The following is a 10,189-nucleotide window of genomic DNA, read 5'->3' on the forward strand; positions in this document are numbered from 1 at the left end:
GGGGCAGAGACAAACAGCGAACCCCGATACCCTGGGAGCTCCAGGTCCACCCCTTCCATTTCCTCCTGGTCCCCTGCCCAGTGTCACACACTGACCCAGGCCCTTCCTCCCTGGGGCTCCCCAGGCTCTCCCAGCCCAGCTCTGGGGTTCCAGGTCCCCATTTTGAACCCAAATCTCACTGAGCAAAGCTGTGATTCCCTGGCCCAAGGAGCCAGCTGCCAGCAGCTGCTCCCTCTGCAGACATCCCCAAATCAACCCCCAGCACTCAGCATCACCCACCTGAGGGGGATTGTCCCTGAATGCATCCAAATTCTCTTCAATAAATGCCTTCCCTGCCTATGTGGTATTTTTATAAGCTGCATCTCAAGTGCCTTTCTAGTGCATCATGCCATGTATAATGAAGAAACACCAGACACGGATATAACACTGGAACAGATGCTCCTACCACCCAAATGAATAATTTCAACATTAATTCAGAACTCTTTAGAGCAGTCAGGATGCCAACATGCAGAGGATCATCAGCCAAGGGAAGAGAAATTTAATGTGTGCAGGTAAAGGCAAATTTGTTTTTCATCAGCACCACATGAACTGGGTTCCTATAGGTCAAATCTATAGCAGGTGTTGCTTACAAGAAGAAAGGTGGAGGTTTTATCTCCATTTTGACATCCAAAGCTAATTCCTGTAAATGCCATTACTTTTGGTGCCCTAACCAAATTAATCCCAGTTCACATTCAGCAATCAAACCTTTTCAATCAGATGCTGGGAGCTGTGTAGGTAATCAGGTGCCATAAGTGGCTTGACTGGGGGTTTGAAGCCACGGGGCTGGAGCCCTGCTGGAGCCAGCCTGGTGCCTGATGGAGGAGCTCCCTGGCTGTTCCCGAAATCCCTCACCAGCAGTCTGGGAAGCCCAGGAGTGATCCCCTTCCAGCAGGCTGCTTCTGCCTCCCTCAGCCTTCCCAGAAGATGATCACGCTCAATTTCTCTGAAGCCATCTCCATTCTCCAGATCAGATAAAAAGCCCAGACAGGAATCCAGCCTGCGCTGCTTCCAGAGGATGCAAATTTCCCTCTCCTTATCACCCTTCCCCAGCCAAGTACAAACTGTCATTAACTGCCCATTATCCAGCACAAAGTCAGAGGAAGAATCCCTGCCAGGTGCTTCAGTGGGCTCCTGTTAGATGCAAGGAGAAAGGATTCATCAACCCAAAAGTAGGGATTTGGGGTTTATCCTGCTGTTTTGGCCAAAGGCACAACCCTTCCCTGGCCATCCCAGCTGCTTCCCCTCAATTCCAGACAAGTTTCTTCACCCCAGTGATCTGTGGAGTGATCCAAGCTTGGGGCAGAGTGTGAGGCACAAGGACACTCCCTGCCCTTGGTGTTTGATGGGGATCAGAATTGCAAAAGTGCTTTTGGTTATTGGCTGCTGTCAATCAATGACAGCCCCCAATTATAACGACAGCAAAGAGAGCACGTGGCCACCAATAAATTTACAAGGATTGATTTTCACATACCAGCACAGCAATAATGCAGACTCCCATTCACGGAGCCCTTATTAACCAGCCAGGCTATGCAGCAGTAAAACACAAAATTGCACTGAACAGGAACGTAATCCCCACAGACCTTCTCCTTCCCCACTAAATTTTAGTTCAACATTGATTTTTTATGTTGAACAAACACATCATGAGGCTGAAATGAGATAGGTGGATTCATCTTGAGCCTTTTTCTGTTAAAAAAAAAAAAAAAAAGTCTAGGAACAAGGTGAGAGAGCCCTGTAATTACTGCTCCAGGATTCATTTCATTCATTTGCAATGCAGCTCCCTCCTGACCTTCCTCCAGACACACCAGGGCACCAGCTTGGCTTACTCCCCCTCCAGTGGGGCAGCAAGCTTCAGGGTACTGGAATGAACTGGAACCTGAGAACCTGCAGTTTTTATTGCTGCTGTTACCTGCTTTTGCTCAGTATTTCCTGTCTCTCATATTTCCTCACAGCATCACCCCAGGAAACAGCTCTTGCTACAGGGGCAGAGGGAGCTGCAGGAAGGAAAGGGCCCTGATTTCCACCCACAAAATCCTGGGGGAAAGCTGGAACACCTCATTTGTCAGCAGGTTTGCACAGCTCTGCTGCAGCACCGAGCTGGAGCTCACAGGTCCTGTCGGGGCAGGGAGGATGAGCCACCTCGCTGGTCCTCAGTGACAACAAAAACCACTCACTGCTCAGCTCCTGTTTGGGTTCAAACTGCCCAGATCAGTGGTTACTGAGGAGGAGGATGGGCAGAGAGAGCCCCAAGGAGTTCCATCCTCCCAGCACTGCAGCTCCAGCTGCTGGCATCCTCCAGCACACACTGGTTGCAGTGAGGCAGATCCCGAGGCTTTTGGTATTCTGTTTTATACTCCAGAGGGTAAATTCATCAGGAAACAGAAAAGCAGCAAACCCCAGAAAGCAGCAGACATTTCTAGCCTGAGTGACAAGCGCTGAGCACTGTGAGGACTGGAACACAGCAGGGACAAAGGGACAGAACACAGAGGAGCTGGTGGCCCTGGAGCAGCCTCAACGTCCCTGAAGGGTCAGCGTGCTGGATCTGAAACTGGATGGGTTCCAAACCACATTTACCTCATTCTGCAGCTCCAACTACTGCAAATTCCAGAGCAGACAAAGCCTTGTTACCCTCGCTGCCCAAAGCCACCCCAGCTCACCGAGCCACTGCACTGCCACTGGCCCAGCACACCCAGCTGGGCAGGAGCACTGCCAGGACATCTCCAGCACATCCCACCCCTGAGCAAGGCAGGCATGATCCCCCTGCCCCAAACAGCCCCTCCCTGCAGCCTCTGGGGTGTTTGTGGGCACAGTCAGGGCTTTTTCCCCCTGCAGAGCTGAGCCAGGCCAGGGATCCATCAGACCTCAGCAGCACAGCATCCCTCTGCAGCAGAGGGAACAGGCTTTCTTTTAAGTAGAGCAATCCTTTCTTTTGTCACTGAAGTGGAGTTTTAAAATGTCTCTCTTGTAAATGTGCCAAAAATAAGAGCATAATTTATTCATTTCCTCTATGTGCATTTTGTTCCTGGTTATCTTTCCAACTCCTTGACTGCTGTGAAAAGTTAAAAAAAGGGAAGAAAAGGAAAAAAAGCACCTCTAAAGGTTAAAACTTTGAGCCAATTTCAACTTCTACATACATTAGAGCAGTGTATTTTTCATTCATTCCTCCTGGTGACATTTCAAGCTTTGTTACAAATCAATCAGCATTTCCAAAAGCATTTGGAGAAGCAGGAAACTATAGTGGCTACAAATCCTACAACATCTATTATTCTTGCTATTTCACTCGTTTGGATGAAAAACATTTCAAAGGTTATTTTAAAAGAAGCAAGGATTTGTCTGAAGTTTCAGGACAGACAAAAGACTTCTGTGCCATGTTTCAGCAGCAGAATAAACTTTAGCAATATACACAGAATTTATTTCATCATGAATTTGGTCAAGCATTCAAAAGGATGGAGCCTGGAAGAGAAGGAAGAGATACAAATAAAACAACTCTGTATGATGTGGAAATACTGGGAAATAGGGAATGTACTTAAAAGTCATAAAAGACGTTTGAGGTGGAGGTTCTGGAAGCTTCCTTCAGTGTGGTATTTATCACCCAAGACCACAGAATCATTAAGGATGAAAAAGACCTTCAGGATCATCAAATCCAACCTTCACACCACATCTCAAAGTGCTGCATCCACTTTTGAACATTTCCAGTGAGGTGCAGCCATCCCAGTGCTCAGCCACTCTTTCACTGAAGAATTTTTTCCTGGTACCCAACCTGAACTTCTGTAGTGCAACCCCAAAACCAATTCATTTCAGTGCCCAAGGAAGGAGCAGCAATGCTGCCAGCCCAGGGCTGTGCCAGGGGTGTCCCTGGGAATCAAACCCAGCTGGTTTTCCTTCCCAGAGGCACCAGGAGCAGGGGCAGGTGCCTGTGGGATGGGACCCAGGGGCTGCCCTCAGCCTGGAGCAGTGTCACTTGGCTGTCCCTGTTGTGCCCTGAGGGGCCAGCACAGCCCTCTCCCCTTGTCCCAGCCCTTGCCACCCCCCTGCCATGCCATGCCACGCTGCTGCAATGCCAGCAGCAGCAAGCAGTGCCTGCAGGCTGAGCCCGGGCAGGCAGGGCAGTGCAGGTGAGTGGGTACCTCCACTGGCACAGCCTGCCTGCCCAGGGCTCCACCAGGGACTCATTGCCACTCTTTGTGTGGGAACCTCGAGGCGATCACCCATCAGCCAGGATCAGAGAGACAACTGTGCCTGGGAGAGGACAAGGAGGAGAAAGAAACCCTCAAACCTGCACCCTGCCAGCCTGGAAAGCCCTTGCTGCCATCTATCCACTTTGTACCCAGCAAGGCTGAGGCTGGGAGGGCACAGCAAACCCAGCAGCCCTGCAGAAAAGGAAAAACCTTCCCCAAATGACAGAGCTCGTGGTTTTGCCCACGCCAAGGCGAGCAGGAAGCAGCTGGAATGGTGCTGTGCCCAGCCTGGCCAGCGGTGCACGGGAGGGGGACAGAGGTGCCACACGATGGATCAGCTCCAGCTCACAGCCTGTCACTCCTGGTTACCATCAGGCCAGAGGAGGAGGAAACCCGGGCCTCAGAGTGACATTGTTGTGTGTCTGGAGTCTGGGAGCACCAGGGATGAGGCTGAAAGCTCCTTTGCCATGAGGATAAGCAACTCTTCCTCATCTCCCATCTCCTGCTGCACTTCCCAAGCCAGGCTGGGATGGAGCTGCCCTCAGCCCCAGGTGGGGATGGAAAATGAATTTTAGAGTGACACAAGGTCATACAGCAGAGCTTTGAGCTGGAAATGCCAGTTCTGGGCACTGTACAAGGGTGCCAGCCCTGTGGCAGCTCCTTCAGCCCTGGGATGGTTCTCAGACACCCCTGATGGGGGAATGCACACAGATATTGCTGTGGAAATCAAAAAAGTTCTGCTTCCAGCATTCTGTATCCTGTCCAGATGGATGCTCTCACATCCCAGGCTATCTTTGCCTCTTATCCAAACTCAAATAAGAAAGAAATTCCACTCTGCACCTGATGACTCAACAGAAGGGTCTCCCTGACCCTTTTGGCTCTTTGGTCTCTGTGTAAATCACTTTAAATCAATTCTAACTCCCTTTTCCTTTGCAGAAATCACCCATGCAGTAATGAATAAGAGTAAAACTAGCCATCAAACTTTGCTCAATCACACTCTGACAAATTTAAATTAAATCCCCTTCTGCTAATACCTTTGCCTGTGATTCTTGAGGCAACAGAAGTCACTCATCTGTGACACAAGGTATGGGCACAGCTGAAGCTGCTCCACCACCAGCAATGGGTAAAATAAGAATAACTCCTGGTTAGGAGATAAGCTAGAAATTTAAAATCTCTGCACAGATGCCTCTAGCAGGTTCCTGCTTGTCTTTATGGTTTCAACAGAGCTATTTCTGTTCCAGGATGTTATATTTGTAATATTTTTTTTATTAGGTAGGAAACAGCTTATTTGATCAATTTGCCCTATTTTTCTGTTCATGAATTTAGTGGGAGGTTAATCATTTCCCTGGGTTTACTAGAAATTACCTGCCAGATATAATTGCAGTAAATAAAACTCGCTCTGGAGCTCGGGCTTGTGAGGCTCAAAACAAATGCCTGCAATTACTGCATTTGTGGAGCATGAGCTCAGCAGAGCAGGAACACGGGGAAGGAAATTAGTCTGGGGTCTTAAAAGGCACCTGAGGACTGCAAATGCTGCTCCCTGGCAGCTGGTGAGCAAATCCCCAGGGATGTTGTGCTAATTGTCCTGGAGGGCAGCAGTGACCTGTGCCTGCTCCCTGCACATCCCCGGAGCTGGGAGCAGGGATGTGACTCCCAGGCCTCCAGAAAGTGCTCAGCAGTTGCTCGGTGCCCCTTGGTCCTTCCCACACACAGCAGAGTTGTGATATTTCCCTTGAATTGGCTCTTTTGTGTCATAGCTTGAGCTGCCCCAGCCACGCTGCTCAACCAGGTGCCCCCTCCTGCAGCTGCAGTGCCTTGGCCACTTGTTGAGAACTCTGGCTCACACAGACACGTCTGAAAAATGCTCAGGTTATGCTTAAATCCTGTGTGTGACCTGCAGGGAGGGCTGGGGCACCCCAAAATCCAAGGAAAAGCTGCATTTGTGCCTCCAGCCTTTGCTGTCCCTCAGGACCCTGAGATCTGCTCTGATGGGTGGGGGCAGGAATGGATAATGAGGGATTTTTGCTTATTAAGAAAAAGATTTCCTTTGGAAACGTGTCCCTGCATTTCTCTCAACACTGCACAGTAAAACGCACACACGAGGAGGGCAATTTCCTACAAGTCCCAGTCTGCAATTAAAAAAAAATCCCTTTTACTGTTATTCCCAATAAATACTGCTTTAGATGCTGAGCAGAATGACTGGGAAATACTCTGTGTTCTTTATTGACTTCCTAAAGCAAAAGCCTCCAAATCTATCCCCCAGCAAGAGCCATCTCTGAGGTTACAGATCCCTGCACTCCCATTGCAATAATCCCTTTCACATGAAAAAATAATGAGCTTCATCTCATTTGCAGATTCTTAAAAGCACCGAATGCTGTGGTCACTTGGCAATAGGAACATCTCATAAATAGTAAATGAAAACAGAGCTCTCTTACCTTCCCCCAGCAGCAGGGCTGGAAGCTGGGCAGTCCCACAGGGAGCCAGGTTCCTTTCAGGAGGCTCTCATTCCAGAACGGCTGAAATTCCTGCCCAGGGAGGCTTGTTTGGGGGAAGACAGAGGATTCTGCTGGACATTTAAAATGTTTGTTTCACTATTCCCATCTTGATAAACCTCTCTATAAATGCAATTCTTTCTTGTAGTGGAGAAGTGCCAGAGCTCCTGGTAAAACCCAAATCAGTCATTTTTATGGGGAACCTGCACAAATGCCTGTTTCACCAAAGAGGAAATTTGGGAAGCATCTACAGCTAAGCAGAACAGAGCAGCTCACTGAAATGGGTGCCTAAAGGCAGCTGCAACCAGAGAAATGAGATCTATAATACAAGGCTTTGCCAAAAAAATAGACTTCTCTGTTCTCCCCCCTCTTCCTAATATACTTGTGCACTTTCTTTTGTAATAAAACCTCCCTAGAACAGGCAGTCCCTCATTATGGATGTGTGTGTTGTGCCAAAGCTGTGGTCCAGCAGTGAGGTTACTGCAATAATGTGCTCAGGACATCAAGAATAAACCTTTTTTTTTTCTTTTTAAATAAATCCATAAGTCTAAAAGGCCTTTAAAATTTAGTATATATGAAACCAATTCAATTTTATAGGGGCAGGGTGTAGAGGAGCTGCTCTTGCAGCCATGTTATCATTCCTCAGCGAGGGATAATGCCCTGTTAAGTTCTAATAAATGCTTTAAAATACACAAGAAACTCACTGATATTTTACCATTCTGTTGGGTTTCACCTTGGCCTGTGCTCTGGCATCCCTTATGTACAACCAGGGCTCCTCTTGGCTTCCTGGAGTGGACTCCAGGTCAAAAGTAGAGGGCTTTGGGTAGGATTTTGGCAGGCCCCTGATGTGTGGGTGCTCAGTGACCCTGACACACTCACCCCCAGACCCAGCACACACAGACAGGGGTCCTTGGCCAGCAGCCCCCTCTGGCCTTGGAGCTTCCATGTGGAAGGCCAGGGGGAGGCAGCTCTGCCCAGCCACCCCCACGAGCATCAGGAGCACATGGCCACAGCTCCATCCCACCCATAAAAACCCTTTAAAGGTGTTTTGATGACTCCCAGGGCTAGGTGATCAGCCAGGCTTGGATTGCTGACTCCAGACCTTTGGGTTCAGCTCTCAGCCCTGCCACAAGCTTCTGAAGTTGGTGAAATGTGTTTTCTGCTCTGTAGGAGTAAGTTCTCCATGGACCAGGTGCCCAGAGAAGCTGCTCCATCCCTGGCAGTGCCCAAGGGCAGGCTGGGCAGGGCTTGGAGCAGCCTGGGACAGTGGAAGGTCCCTGCCATGCCAGGGGGTGGGATGGGATGGTTTTTAAGGTCCCTCTCAACCCAAACCATGATCCAATATCAGTCTCTGCCACAGATGGGGATGGTGGATGCTGGAACACAACATAACCATCACTGAGGGACTGTGAAGTGTCTCTATCCCTTGGAATAAAACCATAAAAACTCCAGTAGAAGCTGGAGCAGGGCAGGAGCTGGAGGGGCTGCAGAAAGCTGGGGACAGCCAGGGGCAGAGGGGGCTCTGGGAGCAGCTGGGGGCTCCGAGGGCTCCTCTGCTCCAGGGTTCAGCATCACAGCCCTGCTCTGCAGCCATTCCTGCAACACTGTCTGAAACCAGCACGTTCCGTGATGTGTTCAGCATCATCATTTCTGCAACACTGTCTGAAACCAGCACGTTCCCTTTTATTGACTTTACCTCATGGAAAAAAACCTTCTAAAAGTTCCAACAGCTTTTACAGAATACTTGTATTTATTTAGTAAAATATTTGGAAATCTGCTCGTTCGTTGGGTACAAAGACATTTCCTAAGGCCCATGTTTTTAAAGTGAGAACAGCCCCAGACCCTGTCTGTCTCTCACAGTTTCTACTGAGTGTCAGGAGCAGCACGAAAATGAACCATTGTTTTAAATGATTATGGCTGAAAGAACCCATATTTTTGTTGTCAAAATCTTAAATTGACTCTGCCACAACGCTCCATATGTTCTCTTGCCCTAGATTAAAAGATCAGATGAATTCTAATTTATCCAGTTGGGGTTGTGTCCCTCCAGCTGCCCTTTTGGAAGAGCTGTGCTCCAGCCTGGGAGCTGCTCTGACAGAGCTGCCAGGAAATCACACAGAGCTTTAGCAGGGTGAGAGAGGAAGAGGTGGCTCAAAGGCTTTGTCCTCCATGGTCAATAACACGGGAAGAGGCTGTGCACATGTTAATTAGCTCCACTTTGCAGCCTGAACTGTATAAACAGCAGTTTGATAACCTTGGCTGGTGAGAGAGGAGTGGTGGAGCAGAGGGGTGGATGCAGGGGATGCTGGGGTGGGCGTGCAAGGACCAGCCTGTCCTGCCCCAGGTGGTGCCACACGAGCAAAGCTCAAGCCCTGCTGCACTTCTGCTGCCTGGGGCAATAAAACCTCTGGTTCCAACAGGAACTGAGTTCTGCTCAGCAGGTCAGAAGAGCCCATCAATGTTGAAACCTCTGGTTCCAACAGGAACTGAGTTCTGCTCAGCAGGTCAGAAGAGCCCATCAATCCAATCTCCTCCCTGGGAGAGCAGGAGAATCACAGAATCGTAAATTCCCAGAATGCTTGGATTGGAAGGGATCTTAAAAATCACCCAGTGCCACCCCTGCCATGCAATCTCCCCCCGGGAGAGCAGGAGAATCACAGAATCATAAATTTCCAGAATGGTTGGATTGGAAGGGATCTTAAAAATCACCCAGTGCCACCCCTGCCATGGCAGGGACACCTCCCACTGTCCCAGGCTGCTCCAGCCCCAGTGTCCAGCCTGGCCTTGGGCACTGCCAGGGATCCAGGGGCAGCCACAGCTGCTCTGGGCAACAAGAGACAAAGGCACTTTTTGACCAACACTCCATAACCCAAAGGCTTGGGGTGCCCCTGGAGCTGCCCAAGGCCTTGAAGAGCAGTGGATGTGGGGCTGAGTTTCTGTCCCACCCAAACCAATGGAGAGCAGTGGATGTGGGGCTCAGTTTTTGTCCCACCCAAGGCCATGAAGAGCAGTGGGTGTTGGGCTGAGTTTCTGTCCCAGACAGGCCATGAAGAGCAGTGGGTGTTGGGCTGAGTTTCTGTCCTACCCAAGGCCATGAAGAGAATCTGGTGTTGGGCTGAGTTTCTGTCCCACCCAAACCAATGGAGAGCAGTGGATATTGGGCTGAGTTTCTGTCCCACCCAAGGCCATGAAGAGCAGTGGGTGTGGGGCTCAGCTTCTGTCCCACCCAAACCAATGGAGAGCAGTGGATATTGGGCTGAGGCCCTGTCCCACCCAAGGCCATGGAGAGTAGCGGGTGTGGGGCTGAGTTTCTGTCCCAGCCAGGCAGGACGAGCTGGAATCACTGTGATTCCCTGTGGGAGGAAACTGTTGCTGCTGCTGCTCACAGAAATCCCTCCCGCACGGCTCTGCCCTCACTGCTGAGTGCATCCTCAAACATTCCCTCTCAAAACACGTGTGTGAGGAAGGGAGAATTCCTACAAACTG

At 49.8% G+C, this 10,189-nt stretch overlaps 1 long non-coding RNA gene across 1 annotated transcript in view; it reads right to left on the reverse strand.

Annotated features, from left to right (window-relative positions):
* Positions 1 to 6,929, reverse strand: part of LOC120495733 — a 57,513-nt gene extending 50,584 nt beyond the window's left edge. Inside the window, exon 1 of the long non-coding RNA XR_005626135.1 lies at positions 6,650 to 6,929. This is a non-coding gene — a long non-coding RNA (uncharacterized LOC120495733). The remainder of the gene's footprint in view (positions 1 to 6,649) is intronic.
* Positions 6,930 to 10,189: the final 3,260 nt, after the last annotated feature.

Source organism: Passer montanus, unplaced genomic scaffold (assembly GCF_014805655.1).
Source record: "Passer montanus isolate IOZ18808 unplaced genomic scaffold, ASM1480565v1 scaffold9, whole genome shotgun sequence".
In the NCBI taxonomy this organism is placed as follows: domain Eukaryota; kingdom Metazoa; phylum Chordata; class Aves; order Passeriformes; family Passeridae; genus Passer; species Passer montanus.